General features: G+C 33.4%; 1 protein-coding gene across 3 annotated transcripts in view; it reads right to left on the bottom strand.

Moving 5' to 3' along the window:
- Positions 1–15,731, bottom strand: part of LOC143232083 (lachesin-like) — a 146,041-nt gene that overhangs the window by 113,815 nt on the left and 16,495 nt on the right. Inside the window, exon 1 of one of the 3 annotated variants that reach the window (XM_076467153.1) lies at positions 5,608–6,493. The exons of the other annotated variants lie outside the window; for them this stretch is intronic. The gene's annotated coding sequence lies outside the window, so the exon portion shown is untranslated. Of the gene's footprint in view, positions 1–5,607; positions 6,494–15,731 lie in introns of those variants that run through there. 3 annotated transcript variants of the gene reach the window in all.

Genomic DNA, 15,731 nt, shown 5'->3' with positions numbered 1-15,731 from the left:
ATATATATGTGCATATACGCCCATTCGCACGTAGTTTGCAACGGATTACTTAATAAATCATCTTTACAAACATAGTTATGTGTTACAGTTAAGTAGTAAACTCAGTGGTTGATAGCCGTTGATGACACCTTAACTCATTTTTGACAGACACATAACTGCGCACGCAAGGCGCGAGACATTCGGCAATTTCTGTATTGTAGAATAACCCCAACAAACTGTAGCTAGTACAGACAACTGATAAGAGTCCCATCATTGAAACAGAACGAGTTTATGGTTGTTTCCTTGACGGCGTTAAAATACTTTTTAACTCCATACTCACTATATCATTTGGTACTGAAATTATTGTAAGTGTTTATTGTTTTATTACTTTTATCCATTTATCTTAATTGTTTATTTCATTCTTTTCCATTAGATATTTACGAGTAAAGCTTAGGCCTTTTTGTTTGTTAATCAGTTGTTTGATATTAAGCATAAAACTACACGAAGAGCTATCTGTGCTCTGCTCACCACAGGTATCGAAAGCCGGTTTTTAGTGGTATAAGTCCGCAGACATACCACTGTAGGCTTGTTAATCAGTACAATAAATAAGTAAAATTATTAAGAATGTTTACCTTACAGTCGGTAATGCAAAGAGACTAACTTTGAAATAACACTGAAAAACGTATCACTAAGCGACTGTTTTCTTGTTTGTTTTTCAAACCAACGTAATTTCTAACACTCTCAATTATCGTCATGAACATATTTTATAAATGAAAGAAATAAAAGTTTCTGACTTCAACTAATTCAGACATTAGTATTTGATACAGTCACACAATCTCAGAGGCGGCTCTGAGTTTGACAGAAATTAAAAGTCAACATTATTATAAATAATCACAATACATTATAAGTACTAATTATAATCCTTGATTTTGCGGGAAATTTTCATTCCAAAATTTATTATTTTCAATAGATCATATATTCTATAAACTGCATTTGGGTTTTGTTTTTTCCTGAAAGAAAACATCCTTGAATACCACCTATTCAGTTGTAAAGCGTTATAATCAAACAGTCAATCCCACTATTCGTCAATAAAAAAAAATCCCAAGCGTTAGCGTTGGATGATTTTGACTAGCTTCTTTCCCTCTGGTCTGTCACTAAAACTATGAACGACTAGCGCAGATAGCCCTGTAGTATCTTTGCGCGAAATTCAGTATACAACCATAATTATGAATTTTTATTTGTTTTTTAGCTTGCTAGACTTTAACAGTCTATAATGTCATTACTTTCAGTACTTTTTTAACTTTATAAATATGTTAGAAAGGTTCATTAGGCTGTTTCTGAAATAGTAAATGCTAATTCTGATCAATCATTTATTTGGGATTTGTTCATGTATAATACCTATAGCCTTGATGCTTTGTAGAGTACAAAACTTTATCTTTGAACAATAATTAACGTATTACAATTATTTGACATTATTCTTACATTTCAGATCGTATACGGTGGCCCCCCAGTGACACAGCGGCATGTCTGCGGACTTACACCGCTAAAAACTGTGTTTCGATGTCCGTGGTGGGCAAAGTACAGATAGACCATTGTGTAACTTTGTACTTAATTCTAAACAAATAAACAAAACTTATACGGTGATTAATGTAGAATAATTATTTTAAAACATACTTTGTAGTTTCTGAAATATTTAGGTGACAAACCTTTTAAACCTCAGAAACAAATATATTTTCTGATGCAAAATTAATTATGAACATGAACATTTCAACCAAGATATGCTATATAAATATTTTCATTTTGTACGATATGATTATAAATATAATTAATGCAAGAAGTCTATTCCTTATATTAGCACTTTAAGCGTCACACATAGTCCACGTTGAAAGGTACATAACTTATCGAATGAAATCATTATTGTAAATTTAACATTCGTTTTCAGAGACCAAGATAACTACTTTATAAACAATAAATAACAAGTAGTTTACAATATCACTTACTCATTATTGTTCATCTGTTTTTGTATTTGTTTTAGTATTTTCGCACAACGCTATATGCGGGCTGTCTTCGCGTAGCCGTCCCAAAATTTGAGCTTATGGACTAGACAGAATGTACCATCACCTTTTGGACTTTTTTTGTCAGATCAAATAATAATATTTGACCCTCACTCTCCAAAAGCATTTTTTGCGACGACAGAACATAAAACTTGGCTGTTCGGCTTCATAAAATTGAAATAGGCACGACTTCAGGATCCATGAACAAGTATATCTAAATTTTTTACTATAATATTTTCAGATGTGTAACTTTGTTCTTCTTACTTTTTAGTGTATTTAGCTCAGTTTTCCTACTCACTAGAAGGCGTTGTCTTTCTTTTTTAGCCGCAGCAAAATGGCTCAAAGAATGGTTCCGAATTTTTAAGTACAAACTTTTAGCTCATACCTCCGTCATCTCTTGCCTGATTTGAAATCTAACTACAGTGTTGGACTCAGATGGTCAAACACTTTTGACTGATTTTTTGACCACGCCTAGAGTCGAATAGGTTAATTTACTTTAATATTGCTTAAAATAATTTTAATTTGAGAGTATGCTAGTAGAAATCCTGATGAGCAATGAAAATGAATCGGGTATATGGCGCGTTACGCTTGGTACTGCTGGCATACAAAAATATAGCTAAAAAAAGTGAGAAAAAGGCCTCATAGATTAAGGCCTAAATGAATTTCAAGTGCCGCGGCTCTTAATATCTACGATACATTACCGAAATGTTTGTGATTTGAAACCACAGCTCGAATCTTACAAAAGTTTTCTTTGATCGTTTAAACAACTATAATCCGTCTATCAATTTCATAATAACAACTTATCTTCCTTCATGGTCTGACAGTGAAAGACAGTTGAAAAATTAGTCACAAAGATATGTGGAAAATCAACACACACAAATTAATTCTCAAAGTTCGATTCTTGCCATTCTACGCGGATTAGGCCTAGCATGGCCAGATGTTAGAATGCTCGACTCGTAATCTAAGGATCGTGGATTACTATCTCCGTCACACCGAGCACCCTCGTTCTTTTATCCATGGAAGAGTTATAATGCAACGGTGAATTCCTTTTGTGACGACGAGAAACACATTCGAACTAAAAATGTATCTCAAGACGTCTGGTATGGGTATTAAAACTTTTATTAAAATAGAGAACAACGTTTCAATCTTCTTAGGTCATCTTCAGGTCAAAAACTTTGTTCTCTACTTTATTTTAATAAAAGTTTTAATATTCATACCGGTCAATCCCACTATTCGTTGGTAAAAGTATAGACCAAGAGTTGGCAGTGGTGGTGATAATTAGCTGCCTTCCCTCTAGTCTTACACTGCTAAATTAGGGACGGCTAGCGCAGATAACCCTCGTGTAGCTTTGCGTGAAATTTAAAAGAAACAATTAAACAAATTGCACAAGTTAAAAAAATCTAGCACACTTCTCTTCAAGCTAGCTCCACATGTTGGTGTTGCTATATTCTTGAAAGAAAATTACTTTAACTTTCAAAGTATTGTCATCAAAACGTTTACTTTCTGCATTCCATTTGTCAACCAACAATTAAGGAACATCAGCCAAGTCGTAACGCAAAGCAAAAGAAAAAAATCAAACACCAACTAACTACTGCGTTTCCCTTCCTCCAGAAACGTAGGCCTACATTTCAGTGTGTTTGTGAAAAATATGGTATTCAAGTCATCTTTAATGAGAGCAAAGTTTTTAGTGGCTTAATTAAGACCACGAATCCGATGCACGAAATTAAACAAGAAGTTACCTATTTCATGAAATGTAACTGTGGAAAGCAGTGCATTGAAGAAATGAACATACTTCTTCAGGTTCGCATCGATACACACGAAAGGGCAGAATCAGTTACTGCTGAGAAAGTAGAAATTTAATAGGATAAGTCTGATACAATTGAAAATGAACCAAACATTACAAGATGGAGAAGAAAAACTATTTACGATAAAACATCGAATTTTGGAACAAAACACGGCTTTCAATCGTGACTACGATAAATGAACAACGAATTTATCTTGGAATTGTGTCTCAGTTACTTATATATATATTATGCCATAAAATGATTATATTTACTGGTAATAATTTGATACATTCACTGTAATTGATTTACAGTTATCCTTTCTTTTTTATGTTCGTGTAAATAATGTATAATTTTACATGTAGTTTTCGTTGTAATTAATCATATCTATACATGTAAGTATTTAACTGATATGATGCGTAATCCTTTGTACGTTTTTCTGCTTATGATATGTCAATTGTTGCAAGTTAGGTGATGTTCTGCATTGTCGTGTTACAACGTATCGTTAACGCTCAATTTGTATATCGCCTAACGAATAAGGTTATGAGAGAGCTTAAAGCATGCGTCCATTAAACACGTCAAAATTTATTTTGTTAACTCGAAGATTGCCATCAAATTAGTTTACTTTTAAAGTTTATTCATGTTATTGCAGTTTTCTGCGAAAATCTATTGTATTTTAGTTTCATCAAAACCTCCGAATTATTTGGCAAATAACATGGAGTTTTCATTATCTTTCTCCTAACAGTTAATTTCAGCGATCGGTTCATTCCCAATGGCAAATTAGAGAAGAAAAAGAAAAGATTCAACAGCAAATACTGGAATGCTTACTTAAACATTTGAAGATAAATTTAAACCTATAGTAATTGAATGTTTTACAAAGTAATGTAATAATATTACATTATACGTTATTGTTTATAACTGTCACGTCATTTTACAGGCTTAAAATTATGTTTGAAACCTTTTTTTTCCAAAACAAATTTAATAATCATATTTTAGTTTTAAGCCAATTTTTAATGAACTTTTGTTTATACAAACATATGAAACCATATACAACGAATATATTAATCACATATTAGGTTATATTAAAAGTTTGAGAAAATGGGCTCAACCTTTGTATTTCATCTTATGGAAACAATAAACTAGTTTCATTACGATGTAAATATTAAATATAACACGTTTGAAGGGGTGAAGTAGGGAACTGAACAGCCTAGAAATCTTAAACGTAAACCTAAGTTTAAAAACAAATCCAGACGAAGTTCCGAAGTGCCATTTGACCTTGAATATCTTCCCACTTCTCGTCCCATCATACCACTCTTCTGAAGGTTAATGTCGAGGCTGACTCTTTTTTGTTTGTTTGTTGTTTTTACGTGTATTTTTATAGCGTGGGCCAAAGTAAACTTTTATGAGAGAAATCATGATCGTAATAAATGAATTATTTGTTATATTTTAAATTCCATTTGAATGTGTTCACTAAGAAGTAATGTTTTATAATATTACAAGAAACTGTCGAATACCACAATAAACTTCCATAAATTCAAGGTCGTAATAAATGAATTAATAGTTAAACGTACAAATTGTCTTTGTTTCCTTAATTATAACAAGTTTCAGATTATACTTGACTGTCTAAGTGTGAAGAATACAAGGATAAGATGCCAACACTGATGGTTCCGAGAAACGTTGTTACCAAAGAACATTTTGTTTTGGTTTACATTATATATTAAGTAATAGATATAAGAAATTCGTTTGGTAAATAATAACCAGAATAATCAGTTTTCAGTAAGTCTTTCTCTTACCTTAACTTTGATAGCATCGATCAGACATCGATTCCACAGATGATATAAGGCTATTAACGTTCCATTTGGTTGTATACAAGTCCCCAGAGATGTCGAAGCTTAGATAGCTTCGCTTTTGAAGAATTACTTTTTTTTCCAGCTGGTGCCACAATCTTTCTATTGGATTAGCACTGGGACTCTGGGTTAGTTATTTCTTAGCTTTTCAATCACCAGCTCTTTTTGTATCCTCAAATATTCCTATTTAGAAGCGTAAAGTGTTTAGAATAATTATCTTGTTGAAGTTCCAAACCAAAACCAGTTAAATGTTCATTAAGAGACAAACCAGGATTTTCTCTTACAGCTCCTTCTTCACCTACATTGGCCCGGCATGGTCAGGTGGTTAAGGCACTCGACTCTTAATCCGAGGGTTACGGGTTCGTATCCCCGTCACACCAAACATGCTCGCTCTTTCAACCTTGGGGGCGTCATAATGTTATAGTCAGTCCCACTATTCGTTGGTAAAAGAGTAGCTCAAGAGTTGGCGGTTGGTGGTGATGACTAGCTGCCTTCCCTCTAGTCTTACACTACTAAATTAGAGACAGCTAGCGCAGATGGGCCTCGTGTAACTTTGCGCGAAATTCAAAACAAGCAAAAAAAAATTCACCTACAGTTAAGTTTAACATTATCTGATATTCTTCCACGGAAAATTATTACCATACTGTCATAATCTATCATCATATTTTACTGTTCCACTTGCACGCACTCTTCATTGCTATGAAGTCTACGCTTAAAAACTCTCAGAGCTTGCGAAAACCTCGCCCTATACTTCACTAACCTACAGCGTGATTTTCATTCCAATTTGTGTAATGTTGTTCCAAAGGTTAAATGCCTAGTACATGTTCCCACGTGCACATTAGTTGTTATGAAACAGATCTATGTATTACATTCCGTCACCACTAGACTCAGAAAGCCAACTCTTAACAACAGAGAACATGATCCATTTCTAAAGCTTAAATTCTAGCTCACAGGGACTGAAGTATATAAAAGCTCATTTTGTAACCACGTCCCACACACATTCTAAGAATAGCTTTGCATCTTAGGAGAAATATCCATAACAACAGACAGGATTACAAAACGTATAAAAATGTTTACTCTCTAAGGAATTCTCAAATTATAACTATGCCCTATCCACATATTAAGTTTTGTAAAATTCTATGATAACAAAACAGCAGACATTCGACAGAGTTGAAGCTGAATAAATCTAAATTGTGTTTCTTTATTTATAGGAGTGTTTGCTTATTACATACACGGTTATAACGATCAGACTATGGTTTTTCTATGAAAGTTATAAAACTACATACGAAATACAATGAGGGTTGATAAGGACCTGCAACAAACATGAAAAAGTCGTGATTTGAACTATTAAAATAACTATAAGCGACGTAAAGGGTTTCATATTTAGTACAGAAATATTTTTCAAGGACATATCTAAAACACGTTTTTTAAGGATTAAAATTATATTTCATATTGAATTTGATATATGCTATTGTGGTAGAATGTGTCTGTTTTTAATATTTGAAACCTAGAAAACTGGCTATGTTTTCGTCCAAACTGTACTGGCTGGCTTCAAAAACCAAAGGAAGCACACGAGATAAGATAATGTTCAGTGTGGAATAAATATAATAACATTAAGAGTTTTAGATGCTTATGAATGCTCATCTTATTTTATAAACGGCCCAGCATGACCAAGTGGATAAGGCACTCGACTCGTAATCCGAAGGTCATGGGTTTGAATCCTCGTCGCACCAAACATGCTCGCCTTTTCAGCAGTGGGGGCGTTATAATGTGACAGTCAATCCCACTATTCGTTGGTAAAAGAGTAGTCCAAGAGTTGACGGTGGGTGGTAAGGACTAGCTGCCTTCCTTCTAGTGTTACACTGCTAAATTAGGGACAGCTAGCTCAGATAGCCCTCGTGTAGCATTGCGCGAAATTTAAAAAAAAAATCTTATTTTATATGTTCTTAGAAAATGTATCTTTTTTTTTCAGATTTCTTGTGTGATCTTACACTTTTGAGTAGAAAGCCGGGAAAAGCTATTTGGTTTGTATATATACCATCAGAAGTCCCATTGCGGAATTTGAGTTTTTATAGGTCACAAAGCGATTTAAAAGCAGTTTCAAAAATGCATAAAACATCTAAAATGATTGTAAGCGTAGAGTTATAAGGCACGAATGTCTTCGTATCAACAGATTAAACCTAAAATGCAGTGCTATAAAATATATTTTCAAGACAAGAGTGTCATAAAATGGGTTTTCATCAAAAATTAATTAAGGAGGGTTCGGTTTCTCAGATAAAAGAACCATCCACATTTATCTGACATTATAAATTAAAAAAGTTTCAAAGCTTTAAAGTTCTGGTGAGGGATGAGTACCGCATTTATTTAATATAAGGGATGAGTACCGCATTTATTTAATATAAGGGATGAGTACCGCATTTATTTAATATAAGGGAATGTAAACATTAATGAAAAATAGCGTTTATCATTCCAGTAACGACTGAAAAATAAATCTAAAGATATATATATTCATATAATGAATTGTGTCTATAAGCTGCGCAGTTCAAAGCTGCTGTAAACACAAATAAAAATATTACTCCAGAACTTCTCACTTGTAACTGAAATAAATAAAAAATAGTTGATTGTTAAACCTTCAACTCCAACTGTCAAATAAGATGTTCATAGGAAATGTCGAGAAGTTGGTAATTGTTGTTTTGGGAATGGAATTAAAGAGGAAACCTTTACTTCAAACTACAGAATAACATGTAACTTGAAAATATTGAGAGGTAGGTAAGCATCGTTTCAGAAAATTATATCGAAAATGTTTCTTTCGTTTCTTTAATATTTCTCAAAATGAAATCTAGGTATTAAGTTGGAATTTTCAGTAGCAGCATGCCTTTTTCCGTAGTGATAAAAGATGTGTAGCTTTAAGATAATAAGTGTAACGTAATGTAACATAATTCTAATGATATTAGGTTATCCAGAAATAAATGTCGTTTTTGAACTGCGAAGTTTGGAAAAGTATAAACCAGTGTTATAAAACATGCTTTAATCAAAGTAAGCACCATTTGCTTCAACACACTTTTGCCAACGTGTAACGATGCTGTTTATGTCCCTTCCATAGAAATCAAAGTTTCTATGGTCAATGAGTTCCTGGAAGCTTCTTCCGCAGCTGTCTGGTTTTAAAGCGCTTATTGTTCAAAAAGTTGTCAAAGTTCTTGATAAAATTAAAATCTGTAGAGGAAAGGTTCAGAGAATAAGGTGGATGAGGCAGAACCTCGATTTTCCATTCGTTCAATTTTTGGAGCGTCATCCTTGATAGGCCTCATAATGCCGATTTTGTTGATCTTGAGTCAGCTTATGCGGAACCCACTTATACAACTTTTTTGCCTTTCCGATTGCACTCAGGTGGTTGACAAAACTTGCTTTGCTTGTGCCTAGATTTTCTAAAAGCTCACGTACTGCTGTGAGAGGGTCTGTCTCAGCTGCTTCCATTAATGTGTTTCATATGAGGATGGCTTCCTTCCATGACCTTCGTGGTCTTCAAGACTTTCATCTCCATGGCAAAACTTTTGGAACCAACGCTGAACTGAACGTTCAGTAACAAATCCATGGCCGAATGCCTGGTTGATGTTCCGTGCACTTTCGGCAGTTTTTCGTCTAAGTTTGAAGTCGTAGAGGAAAATCAGATGAAAGTTCTTGTTGTCCATTCTGTCTTGGGGGTTGCAAAACTTACTCTGAGTGGAGTTGTAACAGCAGACAATTAAGACACCCTGTAAGCGACAAAAGTTCGATTGAACCAACTCAGTTTTCAGCTTCTAAATGTCATCGTGAGAATTCCGACATTTGTTTCTGGACGACCTAACATTTATAACCTCAGACGTAACGCTCTCAGTAAGTAAGAAAAGTATAATTGTATACAATGTCTACATTATATATGAGTTTGTTTTCGATACATTAAATTATGATCTATGTAGTGAGATTCAGTGTTTCTATGTGTTTGACAGTTAACTCCCCCTAAACCGCCGGTCACACCGACTTCTAAGTGATACCAAACGAATTTTTTCGGTCACGACAGATTTACATGAAGATAAAACTTCACCCAGCTCCTTCCAGAACACGAATGTTTTACGGATATTCCCCCAAATCGGACCCCAAATTTAGCATTGATTTACATTAGAGCACGTAAATAAGTAAGCCTGCAAATTAACTTACATAATTTGGTTAATTAAATACATTAAATTTGAATTATAACGGTCGTTTAAATTTGATCCATAGGCCCACGGGTTCTTTAGTTTATAACGATACATTTGCGAAAGATGACATATGTGCAGTGGTGTCGATCGTTCTTGAATGGTATATGACAAACTTATTCATGCGAATGCCCAGCCTTCTACATGTCCATACACCCTTCTCTGATAATCTTTGCTGAGTTATGATGATTTTTGGGACTTCGTTGATTATCTGATTAGTCAAGATTTTCTCACCAAAGGCTTTCTCGTTAAATAATTTTGTAATTGTGCTGTTTTTGTAATTACTCACCATAAAATAAACGACAGATGTTCTGTAACAGCTAGACTCAAGTTTTTTCTTGCTTTTTTAACAACACTATTGCCTACATGTGACTGTCAAATGCTTGCTGTGCGTAACTGATGCGAAATGAAGTCTTAAAGCTCATTCTGTAGTTTTTGTAATGAAACATAAGATCGGCAAATTACATCGTGAAATTAGCACAAGTGTGCAGAACTTGCTATCTTTGGAATCGTTCACACTGCTTGTAAACACTAATTTTACTGATGCGTGATCTTTCAAAATCATTGTAACCAGCGGTCCTCAGTTTAACGGCTAAATAAATTTTATCAGTTTTAAGTTATAATAACACATAACACATTATGCTGCTTTTATTACAATAAATTTGGCCCTTTGGTTAAGGCGCTTGACTCTTAATCGAAAGATCGCAGGTTTGAATCCCCTTCGCACCAAACATAATCGCTCTTTCAGCCGTGGGGACGTTAAAGACATTAAATACTGGTCTTTACACAACCTATTCTAACAATTATAGTACTGTTTATTTAAAAAATATCTCAAACAATTTACTAAATTATTTCATAATACATTTATTCATTAGATATAAAAATCTAGTAAATGTGGTCTACAAAATTCACCTTTGATAGTTAAACATTTAGAGAGAAAATTACACCTTATTAGTATCCCTTGCTGAAGCCAAGGTAAAGCACGTGGAACTAGTATTATTAAAAGTGGGTGTTAAAAGTGGCTCTAGTGATTTTACCATACGATTCTGATAGCATTTAGAGCTACAACATCTATCTAATTGATGTTAATACTAACAGGTCATTTGGATGTGCAGAATGTTCTGGAATTACCTAATTGGTTCATTCTTCATCAGGGCCCGGCATGGCCAAGTGCTTAAGGCACGCGACTCGTAATCTGATGGTCGCGGGTTTGAATCCCTGTAACACCAAACATGCTCGCCCCTTCAGCCGTGGGGGCGTTATAATGGGACAATAAATCCAGATTGATAAGCGTTTATCACAGCTATTGCTTCCGAGGGTTATAATATACTAACCGTAGCAAACCAACAACAATAATATATCTGTATCTTGGAACGTCGATTTATAAACGATAAGGCGAGGTTTTAGAAATTTCAGTTTGTAACAATATTTCAAGATACGCTAGCGCTTTTGTAAAACACATATTGTTGATTCTCACGCTCGAGAATCTTAGAGAATAAGCGAAAAATTCGCAATACACATTAACAATATAAGTTACATGCATTTTGAAATATACATTTGACTAAAACAAACATCGATATTAAAATAAATATATATAATAGTAAATCCGTTACATATCGCACTCAGGTTATCATAAAAAGTAAATAAGATGAAGCAGTTTCATAATTCCAATCACACACAACGATGAATTTTATAACGAAAAAAACCAGCTTTTTAGTAAATACAAGTTTTTAGACGGTTTATTTGTTTTTTTAAAGTTCAGCACAAATCTACAATGAGCTTTTCCCACTGGATTCTACGTTTTGAGACGACTTTACTGGATAATTCAAATACTGTATTATAAATGTACGACGTTTCGAAAAGATGTGATTTTTTTGTTGTCTTTCGAAATTTGTAGTGCATACTATAGAGATTTAAACATTTTGATGAAACTTAAGAAAAAAATATTTATATATATATATATCTGTGTGTGTGTGTGTGTGTGTGTGTGTATTAACCCTGAAAAAGCCACAAAGGCGAAACGTTAGTTTAAATAAAAATGTACTTTTTTCTATTTAGTTGGTAAATAAAGGTTGTTTTTTTTTAAACTTTTATCAAAATATTTTGAGATACCTTTGCCGAAACGTCGTACATTTGTAATAAAGTTTTTCATTAGCCAGTCATGTCTTCTTAAAATTTTTAACGCATTTAAGCAAGTTACAAATAAAATGACATTAACGTTAGTAGCAGATGAACTCGAACGAGTGATGACTCACTACGTCAACATGAACAAGTCCGTTATACCATTACTTTGTGTAAGGATTACCAACGTTTCCTTTGAAAAGATTAATTATGTTTGCGTAATAAAACACAATTAAACATCCACATAATGTTATATCATTTACGAAACAAAGGTCGTCATCAGTTTGATGATGTTTACATTCACGTTAAGGTGCAATGAAAACGCTTCAAACTTTTTTATTTGTATTTCGTTATACTCACTGTTTGTACACCATCATAGGTTTTCATGAATAATTTTCCTAAATATTTACAAATGTGTTTTTCATTTATTTTTGCATGATATAAACACGATAATTTACACATCCACGTTTCTTATGTACAAACCAACGCACCCGATGTTTACCACACTATATTCTCATTTTTGTAGGTTTTTTTAAATTTAAATGAGGCCCAATGTTTCAGGTTCTAAGATGTAAGGTCTTACTTTATCTCTTCTTCGACCTTTGGGAAATTTTGAGCTACATCAAGTGTGTTTTGAAGAAAACTTATCACCCACAGCTGTCGGTTAATTAGAACGAATATTCAACTTCCTTCTTTCTGTCACTATTTTGTACAACAAATCTGTTATTCACAAATATTTGTTCTAACTGAAAACAGACAACATTATTTCTGTAGGTGAAAAGAGAATTATTTATCAACATACTAATATTCATGTATTTAGAAGTGTTGGGCTCAAATATGCTCAACTTTTGTCATTGTGTTAAATCTTTTTAAATACATTAATAAGTGTTATCTTTAATTTTTTTAACAATTGGTTAAGAATTTACGGTGGAAACTGTCGTAATTTTAATTTTTTTTTAAATATGGATTACATTTTCCATAAATTTATAAGTTTTAGATGAGTATGTTGCTTATACATTAGAAGAAAAAGTTATTAACAGAATATTCACTTGATAATCATTTATTTTACCATCAACTTGAATCACGTTTTTGTTTAAAATGCACGGTATTTAGTAGTCAAATATATAATCTACAGTTAAGAAAAAGGTTTGGCTTACTGTTGTAGCAAATATATACCTTACGATTATAACAAACGCATGCTTTAAATACCTTTAACTACTTGTGCGTTGAGATAGCGAAAGTAACCGTCATTACACACATAAACGTCCTAATGCTCGAGTATTTTCTAAAGTACTTTTTTCTATCTATAAAAAGGCCCAGCATGGCCAGGTGGGTTAAGGCGTGCGACTCCTAATCCGAGGGTGCGCATCCCCGTCGTACCAAACATGTTCGTCCTTTCAGCCGTGGGGACGTTATAATGTTACCGTCAATCCCACTATTCGTTGGTAAAAGAGTAGCCCAAGAGTTGGCGGTGGGTGGTGATGACTAGCTGCCTTCCCTCTAGTCTTAAACTGCTAAATTAGGGACGGCTAGCGCAAATAGCCCTCGAGTAGCTTTGCGTGAAATTCAAAAACAACATCTATCTATAAAAAGTTAATGAATTCAACGAATGTTCTGGGTCAATACATTTTGGAATATTTTTCATATCTTAAGTTTTCGTGATAAAATTGACCAGATTTGAGGTACTGCTCTGATGATTTTTAGAATTTTTTTCAGGATAAATTTTGTATTGATACGACCAGTTGTTGAACGAATAATGGAGAAAAATAATTATCATATCAACTGTTATGTTTTTTACATGCGCAGAAGTACTCTAGATTCCACTGTTCTTAGCTTCTTTGAACTCGATTAAGACCGCAATTTTCATGAAATAATGTTAGGTAATTATTGTGTAAACCTTTGAAAAATTATTTTATACACAAAATGCACTTTTGCTTTAGATTGTATTCTAATATAAACCAATTTGCCAAAATTCCAAGATTGTTTGGTTCATGAATTTTGCACAAAGCTTCTCAAAGAAAATCTGCACTTACTGTTCCTAATTTTGAAGTGATAGACTATGTGTATGAAGCACGATATTATTTTGTTGGTTACGAACAGGGAACTTTAGATCCACGGACAAATTGCGCTCGGCCCGATTCCAAAATTCCGATTGTGTTGTTTCCTGCTATTCATATCAAAATCAACTTTCATATAGAATAATTCAGTACTTATATTTAACCTGAAGAAGGCATATTGTTATTGACAATAAGCTCTTATGTTCAACCAATTTATCAAAATGACAAAACATTACTACCACCTACAGTTTTTTAGAAGGAGTAATTTACGACAATAATTTTTTACTCCTTGTGAAGAATTTCAAAAAATTCTCCTTTAGAGAAAGTGCATGTTTTTTCAATAAACACTTCAAACTGTACATGTTTTAATAGTGGCAATTTGTTGTTATAAAGCAACTCTATGCAGTAGGCTATCTACGCTGTTTCCAGTCTGAGGAATCGAACCCCGGATTTTAGCGGTGAAAGTCAGTAAACGCACCGTTGACTCATCAGAGGTTAGTGGTAAACTACGGGTTAAATACAGACATATATTTACAGTTTCTTCCTAACTAAATACATTTGCGTTTGACGAACATTTGCCATTACTTCTGTTTCAAATGGTATTTGCAATGAGTTAAAAATATTAGAAAGGCAAACAGAAGAAAGATATTCTTTCACATTAGTTTGTTCTTTCAGTGATAAGGATAGGAAGAATGATTTTTTTTACTTTACCAAATAAACCAAAATCTAAAACTACATACATTATACTTTAACTTAATATACAGAACTATTATTTATAATTTTAAACATTCTGTGTTATAACGATGCACCTGTGGCAATTATAAGATTCTGCTTTGCTATAGAAACCATCATTTTGCGTAATGAATAGGAGTTTCTAAGCAAACATTAATCACGTAAATAACAACACACTGTTCGGTGTTGAATATTACATATTTCCTAAAGACCAGCCTCTCATGAACTTTACATACAAATTCCTGAATCACGTGTCAACAGTTCTATTTATACCAAGCACCAGTTACTTTAGCCGCCATATTAACTGTACCCTTAATTGTAGGCGATTTATCTCCTTTCATATTATGCCCTTCTCCCAAACATATGTGATGAAAGTTCATTTCCTTAGAGAGTGCACTCCAAGAACCACAAACTGAAGTAGTGCATGCAAATGAATACCAACAGTCTTCCCTTATTTAAAGTTGTTGTTAGTAAATGGAGACGAAAATACAGATATCCAAATAAGCCTGTAAATGTAATTGGTTTAGAGAAACAAATATCGCTTTTGATTTGCTTGCTATATTTTTACTCAGGCTGCTAAATCATTAAAGTACCTGAGAAACTTTAAAGTTGTTTCTAATCAAAATGAAAGCTTTCATGGAGTAATTATCGGTCTTGACTGAATAAAGAGTGAACCTCTTATGATAGGTTTTTAGAAATGTATGTCTATTTGTAGTTTTCACTTATACTTTTGTTTTTTCGTCCAGTTGAGGAGGACCAAATTTACTAGGTGTGAATACAATATATGAATTAGTCATGTCAACTAAGATACACTACTCAGACTTTTCATATCACACCTCTATCACACTCCTATGTTGAAGTTCTGGGACAAAATAGCAAGACTTAAATTATCAGATAATTCCTCAGAAGTACTAAGGGTTTACTTGTT

This window comes from Tachypleus tridentatus, chromosome 11 (assembly GCF_004210375.1).
Source record: "Tachypleus tridentatus isolate NWPU-2018 chromosome 11, ASM421037v1, whole genome shotgun sequence".
NCBI lineage: Eukaryota > Metazoa > Arthropoda > Merostomata > Xiphosura > Limulidae > Tachypleus > Tachypleus tridentatus.
The sequence above is the reverse complement of the archived record's forward strand: the minus strand, read 5'-3'. Positions and strand labels throughout refer to the sequence as shown.